The sequence below is a fragment of the Podarcis gaigeae genome (genome assembly GCF_964106915.1).
Source record: "Podarcis gaigeae genome assembly, chromosome: 5".
Lineage (NCBI taxonomy): Eukaryota > Metazoa > Chordata > Lepidosauria > Squamata > Lacertidae > Podarcis > Podarcis gaigeae.
In genome coordinates, this window is record NC_139681.1 from 19,129,405 (window position 1) to 19,141,553 (window position 12,149).

The 12,149-nt window shown below is 41.9% G+C and overlaps 1 long non-coding RNA gene across 1 annotated transcript in view; it reads right to left on the reverse strand.

Annotated features, from left to right (window-relative positions):
* The window catches only part of LOC310844434, a 54,547-nt gene extending 46,660 nt beyond the window's left edge, over window positions 1–7,887 (reverse strand). Inside the window, exons 1-2 of the long non-coding RNA XR_014564123.1 lie at window positions 6,922–7,887; window positions 6,330–6,702 (exon numbers count right to left, since the gene is read on the reverse strand). This is a non-coding gene — a long non-coding RNA (uncharacterized lncRNA). The remainder of the gene's footprint in view (window positions 1–6,329; window positions 6,703–6,921) is intronic.
* Between the last annotated feature and the right edge of the window lie 4,262 nt (window positions 7,888–12,149).

Genomic DNA, 12,149 nt, shown 5'->3' on the forward strand with positions numbered 1-12,149 from the left:
GGGGACCTCGGCATGCAAAGATCCTGCAGAGAAGACTAGATAATTTACAGCACAATCCTAACTATGTCTGCTCAGAAATAAATTGCCCAAGATTCATGGCTCAGTCAGTAGAGCACGAGACTCGTAATCTCAGAGTCATGGGTTTGAGTCCTACATAGGGCAAAAGATTCCTGCATGGGGTTGGACTAGATGACCCTCATTGTCCCTTCTAACTCTGCGATTCTGTAATTCTATTCTAGGAATTCATTGGAGCTTACTCCCACGTAACCAGGGCTCGAATTGCAGCCTAAACATCCACGTGGGATGAAGCAGTGTTCCTTAAATCTCCAGACTTAAAAAACACGCTAAAAAAACTGAGTCTGAGGTTAAAAGTTTAAGGGCCAACAAATTTCAAACAAGTTGTTAATGTGCACACAAAACCCAGTACACTGTTTATGTGAATGTCCATTAGTTCAAGTGCCGCAGGTCAACACAAAGCCAGATATGGACTGTTTTGAAGCTGGGGATCCTAAACAAAAGAGTGAGAGAGAGAAAAGACGTGCTAATCCTTATAAGGCAAAAGCCAACAGCAGAGGCCAGAAAAGTCGATGTATGCCATTTTTAAAGTATGCAGAAAGCCCATAAGATCACAACAGCAACTGGCAGGGTATCAAGGAAAGGTATGACTGTGAAAGGAAAGAATTTTGTGACCAAGTCTACTCTCATGTGACTGAAGGGGGATTTGTTTTCCATCACAAATGCACCAGGCAGGAGATGTGTCACAGAGACCTATTAACATTACAAGACCTAGCTTGCTGTTGTCTACAGCACTGATTCACAACAGCAAATTTTGCCCAAGTATTTTGTCTTCCCAGTTACTAATTTGTTGGAGATTAGTAGCTGCTGCAGCAGCAAGTCCTAAACATTTGGCTTAGTGAGTTAAAACTGATATTTTTATTATATTTCTAGAAAAAGAGATGCCGGAACTGTCCATGTTCTCTTATAATAGCAATGGCACCTACCTGAGAGGCACCAGAAATGAGTTCCAGCAAGTTCCAGCTGAAAAAAAACCCCAGACTTGGTCAATGTAAGTGTGGGTTCCAATCCTATACTCCTCCTAGCCCAGAGGAAGAAGGGGTTCTGTAGCTAAGAAATTGGGGGTGAGTGGATATAGATGAGTTAAACCCCTCCTGTTTTGGGCCAAAAATATATCTAAATCCAACCACAGCCAACCAGATACATTCCTGCCTTGCGAGTGATTGTTCCAGAAGTAACAACCCATTTCTCCGTTGGCCAACCTTAGTAGATGATATTCAGACATATACTACTACTGATCACAGGGTTCCATTTAGCTATGATGGCTAATGGATGTTGGTAGACCGATCTTCGTGAGATTGTCAGTTCCTTTTAGAAACTATCTATCTAAACTAGTTAAGAGGAAGCCAATCTGAGATAGACCAAGCTACTGCTGGCTGAAGTAGACATTATGGGAATATAAAGAACAGGTTATAATTCTGCATTAAACAGTTCATATATTCCACATCACAGAATTGGAATAAATGTAGCCTTGTTGACTCCCAAGGTAGGGAAAAACGAAAGTCCAAATTAGAGCAATACCTTTATTAGGTACACTGAAATGTCACAAAATTGGCAAAAAGCTTCCTCTCTATTTTATATTTATATCTTGATCTTAAAATCTTGCACACTGGTCTGTGGCATGTTGGTTGGCTTAATAAAAGCTATTATTGTGTTACACCCACAGATTTGGGCTTTAAAGCACGTTCAAAACACTTTCCATCAAAGAATCTTGGGAACTGTAGCTTACCCCTCACAGAGCTCAACAAACTATAGTTCATAGGATTCTTTGGAGAAAATGTGCTCCGAATGTGCTTTAAAGCTATGGAGGATAAATTTCCTTTTGCTCCTTCCACGTTTCAAAACTAATGTTAGATATAGCACAAGCTTAATTATGGGCAGTGTTGTTTTTTTCTGGAAAAAGAGGTGCTGAAACTCACCATGAACAGCTCCCTTGTTCTCTTAGAATGGCAATGGCACCCACCTGAGAGGTGACGGAACTGTGTTCCAACAAGTTCCAGCTGAAAAAAAAGGCCCGGTTATGGGAAATGTTTTATTTTCTTTCTAAAAAAAGCCCACCTCTTTTCCTCATAAGCACGAAGCACAATGAATCACTGGCCAATTATGTTTCGTATCTGCTAATGGGCATTATTGCGGCAACAGCTGCCATTTGGCAAGGAGAAGCAACATAAGCACAGGCTTATGTTTTTGGCCCAAAACAGGAGGTTAACTCAGTGGCAGAGCTTTATGCTTCGGCACCGGGGGCAGAGCGTGGGCGGGGGCATGGCTGGCGTGCGTCTTGGGGGAGTGACGCACCGCCTTCGGGGGCATGACACCCAGCGTGTGTGGGGGTAGCCGTGATGGCACTCCACCGGGATCATGGTGCCGGGGGTGGTGTGCTCCCCCCGGCCCCTCTTCCTCCACCAGTGGGTTAACTCCTCTATCTATCGCTCCCATTTGGCTAAACGTCTGAAGCATGTTGGTGTACTTTCTGATCCACAGCTACTCAAAAGCAACCCAATCCCTTCAGACCATTGTTGACCCCTTACCTCGCAAGACCCTGTGTGACTGACCATCCAGGAGCAATGGCATTTCAAAGGGAACCTGTGGTGTGAAACCCACTGTACTGCAACACATCAAGAGAGGCAATGCTATCCCTTGTGGCACAATGGGTTTTTCTTGCACTAGACGTGTTCATTGTTTTAATGATGCCAGGATGTCTGTACTGCTGTCCTTTTCTGCAGTTCATTTCTGGCACAGATACATAGTGGACTGTAGTCCACAAATGCCACATCACAATGGGACAGTGGCACTGTGGTCTAAACTACTGGGCCTCTTGGGCTTGCTGATCAGAAGGTTGGCGGTTCGAAACCCCACAACGGGGTGAGCTCCCGTTGCTCTGTCCCTGCTCCTGCCAACTTAGCAGTTCGCAAGCACGCCTGTGCAAGAAGATAAGGGAAGGTAAACGGTGTTTCCGTGCACTCTGGTTTCCGTCATGGGGTTCTGTTACACCAGAAGCAGTTTAGTCATGCTGGCCATATGACCTGGAAAGCTGTCTGTGGACAAATGCCTGGCTCCCTTGGCCTGAAGTGAGATGAGCTCCACAACCGTGTAGTCGCCTTTGACTGGACATAACCATTCAGAGGTCCTTTACCATTTACTTTTCTTTTTTTATTACATCACAATAAATTTGTTAGTCTTTAAGGTGCCACAAGACTCTTTGTCATTTCAATACAAAATGCTGGTGTGTCAGCAATCACAACAATAAGCTGGGGAAGAAAAAAAGGACTGCCAAATCCTTGTCTTGAATGGAGCTGGGTGCAACTTTAATAGTTGCTTGTTATGGAGGCGATTGAACATGAGACGTTCTGAGTGCGAGATTGGCTACACTATTACCAAATTAGAGAGGTTTTTAATATGGATAAAAAAAATAGGTTTCCAGGTGGAAAAATCGAAATTAGAAACGGAATTGTTAGAACCTAAGACCAAGGTACTTTCAAGAATGTACAACTTGCTGTTAAAGTGGAATACTCAGGATGAAACGGTCAAATCAGCTATGATTAAGTGGGCGCAAGACATCGGTTATAACATTATGTTTGCTGACTGGGAACGGTTATGGACCATTGGTGTGAAATTCACGGCATGTAATGCCTTGAAAGAAAATATTATGAAAATGATTTATAGGTGGTACATGACACCAGTCAAGCTTGCAAAAATATACCATTTGCCTGACAATAAATGTTGGAAATGTAAGGAAACTGAGGGAACATTCTTTCACCTCTGGTGGACGTGCCCAAAGGTTAAGGCTTTCTGGGAAATGATCTATAATGAACTGAAAAAGGTATTTAAGTATACCTTCCTTAAGAAACCAGAGGCCTTTCTCTTGGGCATTGTCGGCCAGATGGTGTTAAAGAAGGACAGAACTTTCTTTATGTATGCAACAACAGCAGCAAGAATACTCATCGCAAAGTACTGGAAGACACAAGATTTGCCCACCCTGGAAGAATGGCAGATGCAATTGATTGACTACATGGAATTGGCAGAAATGACTGGCAGAATCCGAGATATGGGAGAAGAACAAACGGAAGAAGATTGGAAGAAATTTAAAGACTATCTGCAAAAACATTGCAAATTATTTGAATGTTAAAGTGATGCAGGATATAAAGATAGTGCGGCATTAGTGACATAGTTGAAAGGAATATGTAAAGATGTTTTATGAGCAATAAGTAAAGAAATATGGCAAAATTAATCAGGGTTAAAATGATGGGGGTTTAGAAGATAAGTGGTCAGTAGCGGAATGGTTAATTTAAAAGAAAATAAGCAATATTATAATTAATCAAAATAGTGGAAGGATTTGCTGAAAACAAATTAGAAATTGGAATACGGAAAGGGGAGGTGTGAGGAAGTCAGGAAAGTAAGCTACAAGAAATTAAGATTTGAACTTATATACTTTTTCTGTTTTTTATGTTTTATACTATGTTTTGTCTGTTATTGTGTTGTTTTGTGTTGTTACGATTAAAATTTGTTGAAACTTTAATAAAAATATTTTTTTTAAAAAAAATGAACATGAGACTTTCTGCATGTACAGCATGTGCTCTACCACTGAGCTATGGTTCTTCCCCACTCCGGAAAATGCTCAGACTGCAAAGCCTTCCTAGACTTGAGAAAACAGTCTCAATAGCTAACTAGGCTAGTCAAGGAAAAACAGGCAATGCAATTAAATAATCATGAGAAACACCAAGTTACTGCTGGCTGAAGTAGTTAAACGCTTTGACCAGCATTGTATGCGCTTCCTAGAACAGTCTTGCAGTGGCTCTTTTAAATTGCCATGGCGTCCTCCAAATAATTCTGGGAGCTGCAGTTTGCTTTCATTTTTATTATTATTATTAAAGATTTCTTGGTTTACAAATGTATGCGCAATGTCTCTTTTTTCAAGTTACATTTTCCATCGGTCAGTTTCATTTGTTGAGACACTAGGAGGAAAAGGGGGGAAGAGGTGGAGGGGCCAGAGCTGCAGTTTGTTAACGGTGCTGTGAGCTGTTAGGAGTCCCCTATTCTCCTCACAGAGTTACAATTTTCAGACAGGTTCAACAATCTCTCATCCTAATCTCCAGTCCTAGGAAATTCTGAGAACTGTAGCTTTGTGATGGTACTGCAGGTCTCAGAATTCTTTCAAGGGCAAGTAACTGACTGTTTAAAATGATATGATACCGCTGTACATATATACCACAGATGGGGCCTAAGAATAAACAAAACAAAGCTAGGAAATGAGCAACGGTGCCTGCTGATCTCCAGGGCACAGTTCAGCACTTTTAAAATGATGCAGATGCTCCCGTAAATTTCATATTGGGGCCCACCAGCATGGGACTTTTACAACCCTAAAATGATGCTGGAGCCACCAGCCAGAGTGTGTGGTAAGTCCAACTGCTAGGCAAGTGAGGAGATGAGTTCTCAGCAGCCACAGGACACCCTCTCCTTAAACAACAGACAACCAACTTGATAGCAACATTCAGTAGATGCCTCTCTGACACCTAGTACACCTAGTGGCAATCATCACCCTCTCAAACCCCTTCCTCCAATTGTTACCTTTTCTTTTTCTTTTTTAAAGTTCTCAATAATGTTATTTAAAGTCATTACCAGCTTCAATGCAAGGATAATCCCCAACAGTAAAGCAGAATATCTGAAGGTTCTGAAATGGTAAGTGGCTGCAATTTGGAGGCTGGCTGCCTGCAAGCATGGCCCATTCAGTTTCTTCTCGACGACCCTCCGCTTATTAAAGTTCAGGCTTGGAAGGTGCTGCTGCATTTCTCATACGGCTGCCTGCCTCTAATTAAAGGGGATGTGAGCACAACCAGAACCCAGCTGAAAACTGCTCCAATGCTTTATCTTTTAATTCAGCTCCCTAATGCCTTCCCCCTTGCACATGAAGAGCAGCTCATTAATTTCCCACCCAAATGTGATGTGTGCTCTTCCTGAATGCATTTAGCCATGCTTCACAGCCTCTGGACCTAATTGCTATCATTAGAGAAGTTTTCTGCACCACAACATACGGCAACCACAGCCGCTTCCGTTCATTTGCACATTGCTTGGTAAACCTCGGGGTTCCCACCTTCCCACCTCTCTTCACATGAGCATCTCAGTTTATCATAACTTCTTGTGTATCTAATAATGGTTTAATCACTCAGTGTATCATGGCTCAGTAGCAGAATGAGATGTGCCCAAGAAACTATTCTGTCCATGAAGTATCTCTATTTCAATTTCATTAGTATTCTTACCAGGATCTTCTGTTCCTTTTCAAAGTATCTGCTGCACACACCGTGTTTGCTAGGACTGTCATCAGCAACTTGGTTCTCCGGCGGCTAGATGCATGTGCTGCACCGTAACACATTATCAGTTTCAACACGATGCTTTGGATGATGTTTTTGTTTTGTCAGCGAAGGATTTGCCTCATTGCCTCCCACAACTGCCTTGTGTTCTGCATTACAATGTTCAATCTTCAGTATCTTTATGTGACGTCCTGGCCACAACTCTGATTGCCCTGTTGCTACCTTGTCCTGGTAAAACCAGCATGGATAATTCTGGCTTCAAAAGGCTGGAGAGATGGAGTGGAAAATGTTCAGAAATGGAGGCCAGCTGTCCCACAATGCCCTGAAAGAAAGCAGAGGAGGAGAGTCAGTTCCCCTGTGGACATCTGGAGGACCACTCTAACCCCAAACTCAAGGCTCAGGGTTGAACTGGCCCAATTCCTGTATGGTCCTTCTCTCGCCCCCAACCCCAGGCTCTCCTTCCACCCGACATCTTCTGAATCTCATTCCCAGCTCTCTAACACACCCCACTGCCAGATATCTTGTGAAGCATCTCACTCACCACAATTGTCCATGTGGCTTGCATTTTTTGAAAAGGCTGCAATTTGCTGGTGGCTCCGGTAAGCCTCTGAGCTAGCGGCAAGCATGCAGACCAGAAATTTGTCATCCCTGTTGAGTGGCCCAAGTTGCAAAAAGCAGGCTTTTCATCCAGGGGAGGGGGGCTTCTTTGCACCCAAGACTGCTGAACTGGGGCAAACACCACAGGTGGACAGAGCATCTGAAGGACTTAGTACCTCTGTTCCTCTGTTTTTTATCTTAAAGTCAAACCTCAGGTGCTGGCAAGGCCTGGCTCTGTGGTGAAACTGCAATGGGGGGGGGGGCAATATTTATTATACAGTGACAGGCAACACCTGTCACAGACCCTGCATCTCTCCTTGCTTGAGTGTTTCTGCCTGGCTAGATGGTGTCTTTGAATTGGGATTGTGTTCCCTGCCTGCCTTGTTGCTTGTGTGTTATGTGTTTGTAAATTTAGTGATTCCCCCCCCCCCCCATGGCTGGAATGTAAGGCAGTGTAGAAATGCAAAAGCTGTATCTTCTGCTCTACCCCAGTGATTCCATTCCCAGGCCATTTTTTTTGCCATGCCCCACCTTAGCATCTCTAAAATCCCGATGCCCCCCCCCCCCGGTGACATGTAATTCTTATTATTCAAAAAGTGAACTTCTGTTCACGCAGAGGAAGCCTAAAAGGCCATTAACTTGGTTTACCTCATTCTCAAATTGCTCCCCTTAAAAATCAAACTGCCCTTCTGTGGGGTGTGGGAACCACAGCTCTACCCATTTCTACCTCTGGCCCCAGCTGCCACAGGCATGTGGCCCTCAGAATGTGGCTCAGGAGAGGAAATGTGCCCCCCAAACATCTGTGACTATCGGCTGTGTCTGAGGCCTACTCAGAAATGCCTTCTTGTCTCAGTCAAAATCATCTTCAGACCCCACTAATTTCTGGAGAATGAGGGTACTTGTGAGGGCTAAAAGGCAGCTGCAGCACGACACTGCCCCCTCCCCCCGTTGTGTCATAACTACCATTTCCATGTTTTGTTGGGGTTTTGTTCCCATTCACAAGTATTCCTTGGTTTATTAGGCGTCTTAAAAGGGCCTGTAGGCCTCAAAAGGTGGCTTCAGCTCTTGATTCTGGCTCCACTTACCCTCATTGGAGCAACTGACATTAAAGGCCTCAGCTGGGCCTAGCAGATGGCAAAGCTGTAAATAAGGCTGAATTAGGGAAGCCAAGAGCCTCCATAATATGAAATATAAACAGAATATTCAACATATTTTACAGGGAGTTAACCATTTTGTCCATGTGGTGTGTCTGTGTCTCTCTCAGTCTCCATGGGAAACAGTAACAAAGAGTCTGTGAGACTTCAGCCACTGTTTCCATTCTGGTATAAACTTTTCTAGGCCAAAGCCTACTCCTCTAACTATCTAATATTTTATTCTACTGAGCTTTAAACAACAGCTTTTTACAACAAACACTCATAAATTAGTTGTTTTGTGTTGCCAAGTCACCCTTCTGAATGAAGGGGAAAGAAAAGACTCCCGTAGCTGAAGGGCCAGGAAGATGAAAACAGTATTTTCTGTGATACTTTTCTTAATGCATAATTTGTTTCCATTTATTCATCTTGCACAGAGATCACCTGGTAGCAGTTTGCCCTATGTATGAAAGTTTAAATGTACATAAAATGCTGCATCTGAATGCTCTGTATTTTAAATGCTGTAAAGGGAAGTTTACCTTAGGCCAGAGGTTCCACTACAGCAAGAGCATCAAGAGAAGGCTGGTGTTTTTCCATTTCGATGAGCTGCCATTTTCCATTTTGATGACCTGATGAGTCATCACCAGAAAGGAAACACAAGCTGCAGAGCAACCACAGCAGGAAGCTGAAGCTTGAGAAACCTGTGTGTGCTACTTGGTGATGGCTAGCAGTAGCAATAGTAAGTCTGCATATCCCACTTCTGCGTTTATGGCCCCTGTGAGAAAAGCCTGGTTTGTGAGCATGGATGGAGGGGAATGACATCTCATCCATTAAATATGATTGATGTGTGTCCACTACAGATCTGAAAGGGCTATCAAACTAAGGAATTCCAAGCACTACCATGTCTCAAAGGGCTTGGGATTTGTAAGAAAGTATTCTAATCTTGTTCACTTCCTAGATTACTTTGTGGAAGTGAAACTTAGGTTTTCAATCTGGCTGCTCCCTTAATTTTTTAAAAATATATCTTTGTTAATAACTGCAGCTATCTGACATGACCTCATGGTCCTATTTATTTGGTAGGTGGCAAAGCTGTCTCTAGACTAATGTCACTTCAAAATGTCTAAAATGAGCTCAGATGGAGGCCTCTCTACAAGTTAAAAATAATAATAATCTGCACATAGAAAACTAGCATTTTAACAAGAAGGGTTCTAGCCCTGCCTTCTTTCAGACATGCTACCTTTCTGTGTATAGGAATCGTTTGAAGTGGGGCAGGGTGAAGAGGGTGTCACCCAGTTATGAGAGATTACATCTGTATTCTGACATATGCAGCCCATACATTTACCACTTTGGTGTGAATGGCCATTTTGGGATGTCGGCCACACTTGTACTCTCAAGAACACACTCATATCTTAAGAAGCATAACACCAGACCATAAAATCAGAACATTTGCTAATAATGAAGATGCAATTTAACCTAACCAATTCAGTGTGTGCTTAAACTGCAGAAAGTTTACAAAGAGTCAACAATAAAGAGTAGAGATATAGCAACCTTGCACAGAAAAGCAAGGAAGGGGCTTTCATCTGTCAAATTGACTTTTCCCCCCCAGGAGGCTGCATCACATACTGATTTTGAAAGTCAGTAGTTGAACTAATGTTAAGGTTTGACAGCTTGCAGACATGACTGTGTCTTTGGGATTCAGCTTCGAACACTGGTATTTGGTATTATTAAGAAACACAGGCCTATATGCAGTTGTTGTAACTTATTCTGGCAGTACTTGGGAGTCATAGTTTCAACATGACATGAGCAAAAGGCAGTTCAAAACGCTTCTGAATGGGGGGGGGGGAGGTTGAAATGGCTTGCGTAGGAATTTTCAGGCAATATGTCTTATACTCAAATGCATTCAAAGTTCCATACATACTAATCATCCTTAAATCTGGGAGATGTTTGATCTGCATGTGCATGCATGCGTGCACCCCCCCCTTCACAGTTTGCCAAATCACCTGAATTCTGTAATCTGTGTGACCAGATAATTTTTTTCTTGAGCATTAAAAGGAAAACAATAAGAAGGTATGCTGTAGCAAGCATAGGAATATGCTTGCACAGGATTTTGCGAAGCCTGCCTCCCCGTGGCAGAAAGTAGAGATGTCCCCACAAGTGGGTTTTGGTGGTCCTGGCCAGGAAGTAAGAATGGAAGGCTCACAGTATAAAGCAGGATTCTTTGTACCTTAACAGGCAGCGCCTTCTAGGAAGCGATGAAGACTAGCAGTGCCAATTCCTTTGGTCTTGTAGAAGTGCAATAGCCTTTCTTGCATTGAATGGAGGGCTGGAGCTAACCCCTTTCCCTCCCAGTTCCATCATGCACTAGCAGAATAGTGCACTAGCTAGGGACGCCCTAGCCAGGATATGTAAAGGCATAAATCACCCACCTGAATAGCAAAAGTTACAGATAATCAACTATTTTCATCTTTATGTGCCCCAAGCATCCCCAATCATTGCCCATACTAACTGAGACTGACAGGAATTCTAGGGCAAAAATACCTGGAAGGCACCACATTGGTTAAACTTACTGGAATTACTTAATTATCTTCTTCAGTCTGAATTTAAGAAGAGCTGCAAAGAAATCAGGCAATAATACTAACACTAGGACTGTTGACTACAAAGAAATGAAATTACAGAGGACGTTTACTCAATAGTATTTTGAATACCCCAGTAAAGAACAATATAATATAGAGAAGATTAAAACATGGGTGTGTGAATCCCTTAATCTGATCCTAAAGCTGTGGAGGAGAAATAAATTAATCCATCTAATGTATCAGAGAGCCTCTAGCTATGTTAGTTTTAGCTAAACAATTATGCAACTCATTGCAGTGTCCACCATAGTTCTGTCATTTTGTCAAGTCAAAGTGCATTATTTTTAGAATTACAAAAACCACCTCATTCCTTGAGATAACCACATGCCCCATATAACAGCAGAAAATATTTCACTTAGCCATTATGTGGAATTTATGGCCATCTTTCAGTATGATCACCAAAACAAAATCATGCAGATTATTAACCAGGGAGAGGAAGAGACAGCTATTCAAATATTTCAGTAGCTGAAGGAATGCTAGCTTGCTTCATAAAGTGTGCATTCATAAGGCATTCTTTATCTCCCAAGATATCTGAAATCAGATCCAATTATTATTATTATTATTTATAAGATATTTATTAAAGATTTTCTTAATACAATAAAAAAAACACAAAGTAACATATAACATTATAACCATATTTTCTTCGCTTCTTTGGACTTCCTCGCATCTCTCGTTCCTGCGTTCCAAGTTTATCAAACTTTACCCAGCAATTTATCACCTTGTTTCAATTCTTGTTTTATAATTTTCCAATATTGTGTCCCTAATTTTAGATATCTTTACCCAAACCTTAAAAGCTTAATTTTAACATAATATTTATCCAAAATTTACCTTTTCTTAGATTTTCACTTATCTTCATATTCCTTTCAACTAACTTAATGGTGCCATATTATTTATAATCTTACATCTTTCTTAACACTCATACAATTTACAACATTTTTGTAAATAGTCCTTGAATTTCTTCCAGTCCTCCTCCACTGCCTCTTCTCCCAGGTCTCGGATTCTGCCGGTCATTTCTGCTAACTCCATGTAGTCAATCAGTTGCATCTGCCATTCTTCCAGTGTGGGCAAATCTTGGGTTTTCCAGTGCTTGGCGACAAGTATCCTTGCTGCTGTTGTTGCATACATAAAAAATGTTCGGTCCTTCTTTAACACCCTCTGGCCAACGATGCCTAAAAGAAAGGCCTCTGGTTTCTTAGGGAAGGTATACTTAAATACCTTTTTCAACTCATTGTATATCATTTCCCAGAAAGCCTTAACTCTAGGGCAGGTCCACCAGAGGTGAAAGAACGTTCCTTCAATTTCTTTACATTTCCAACATTTATTATCAGACAAATGGTATATTTTTGCAAGCTTGACTGGAGTCATGTACCACCTATATATCATTTTCATAATATTTTCCTTCAAGGCATTAC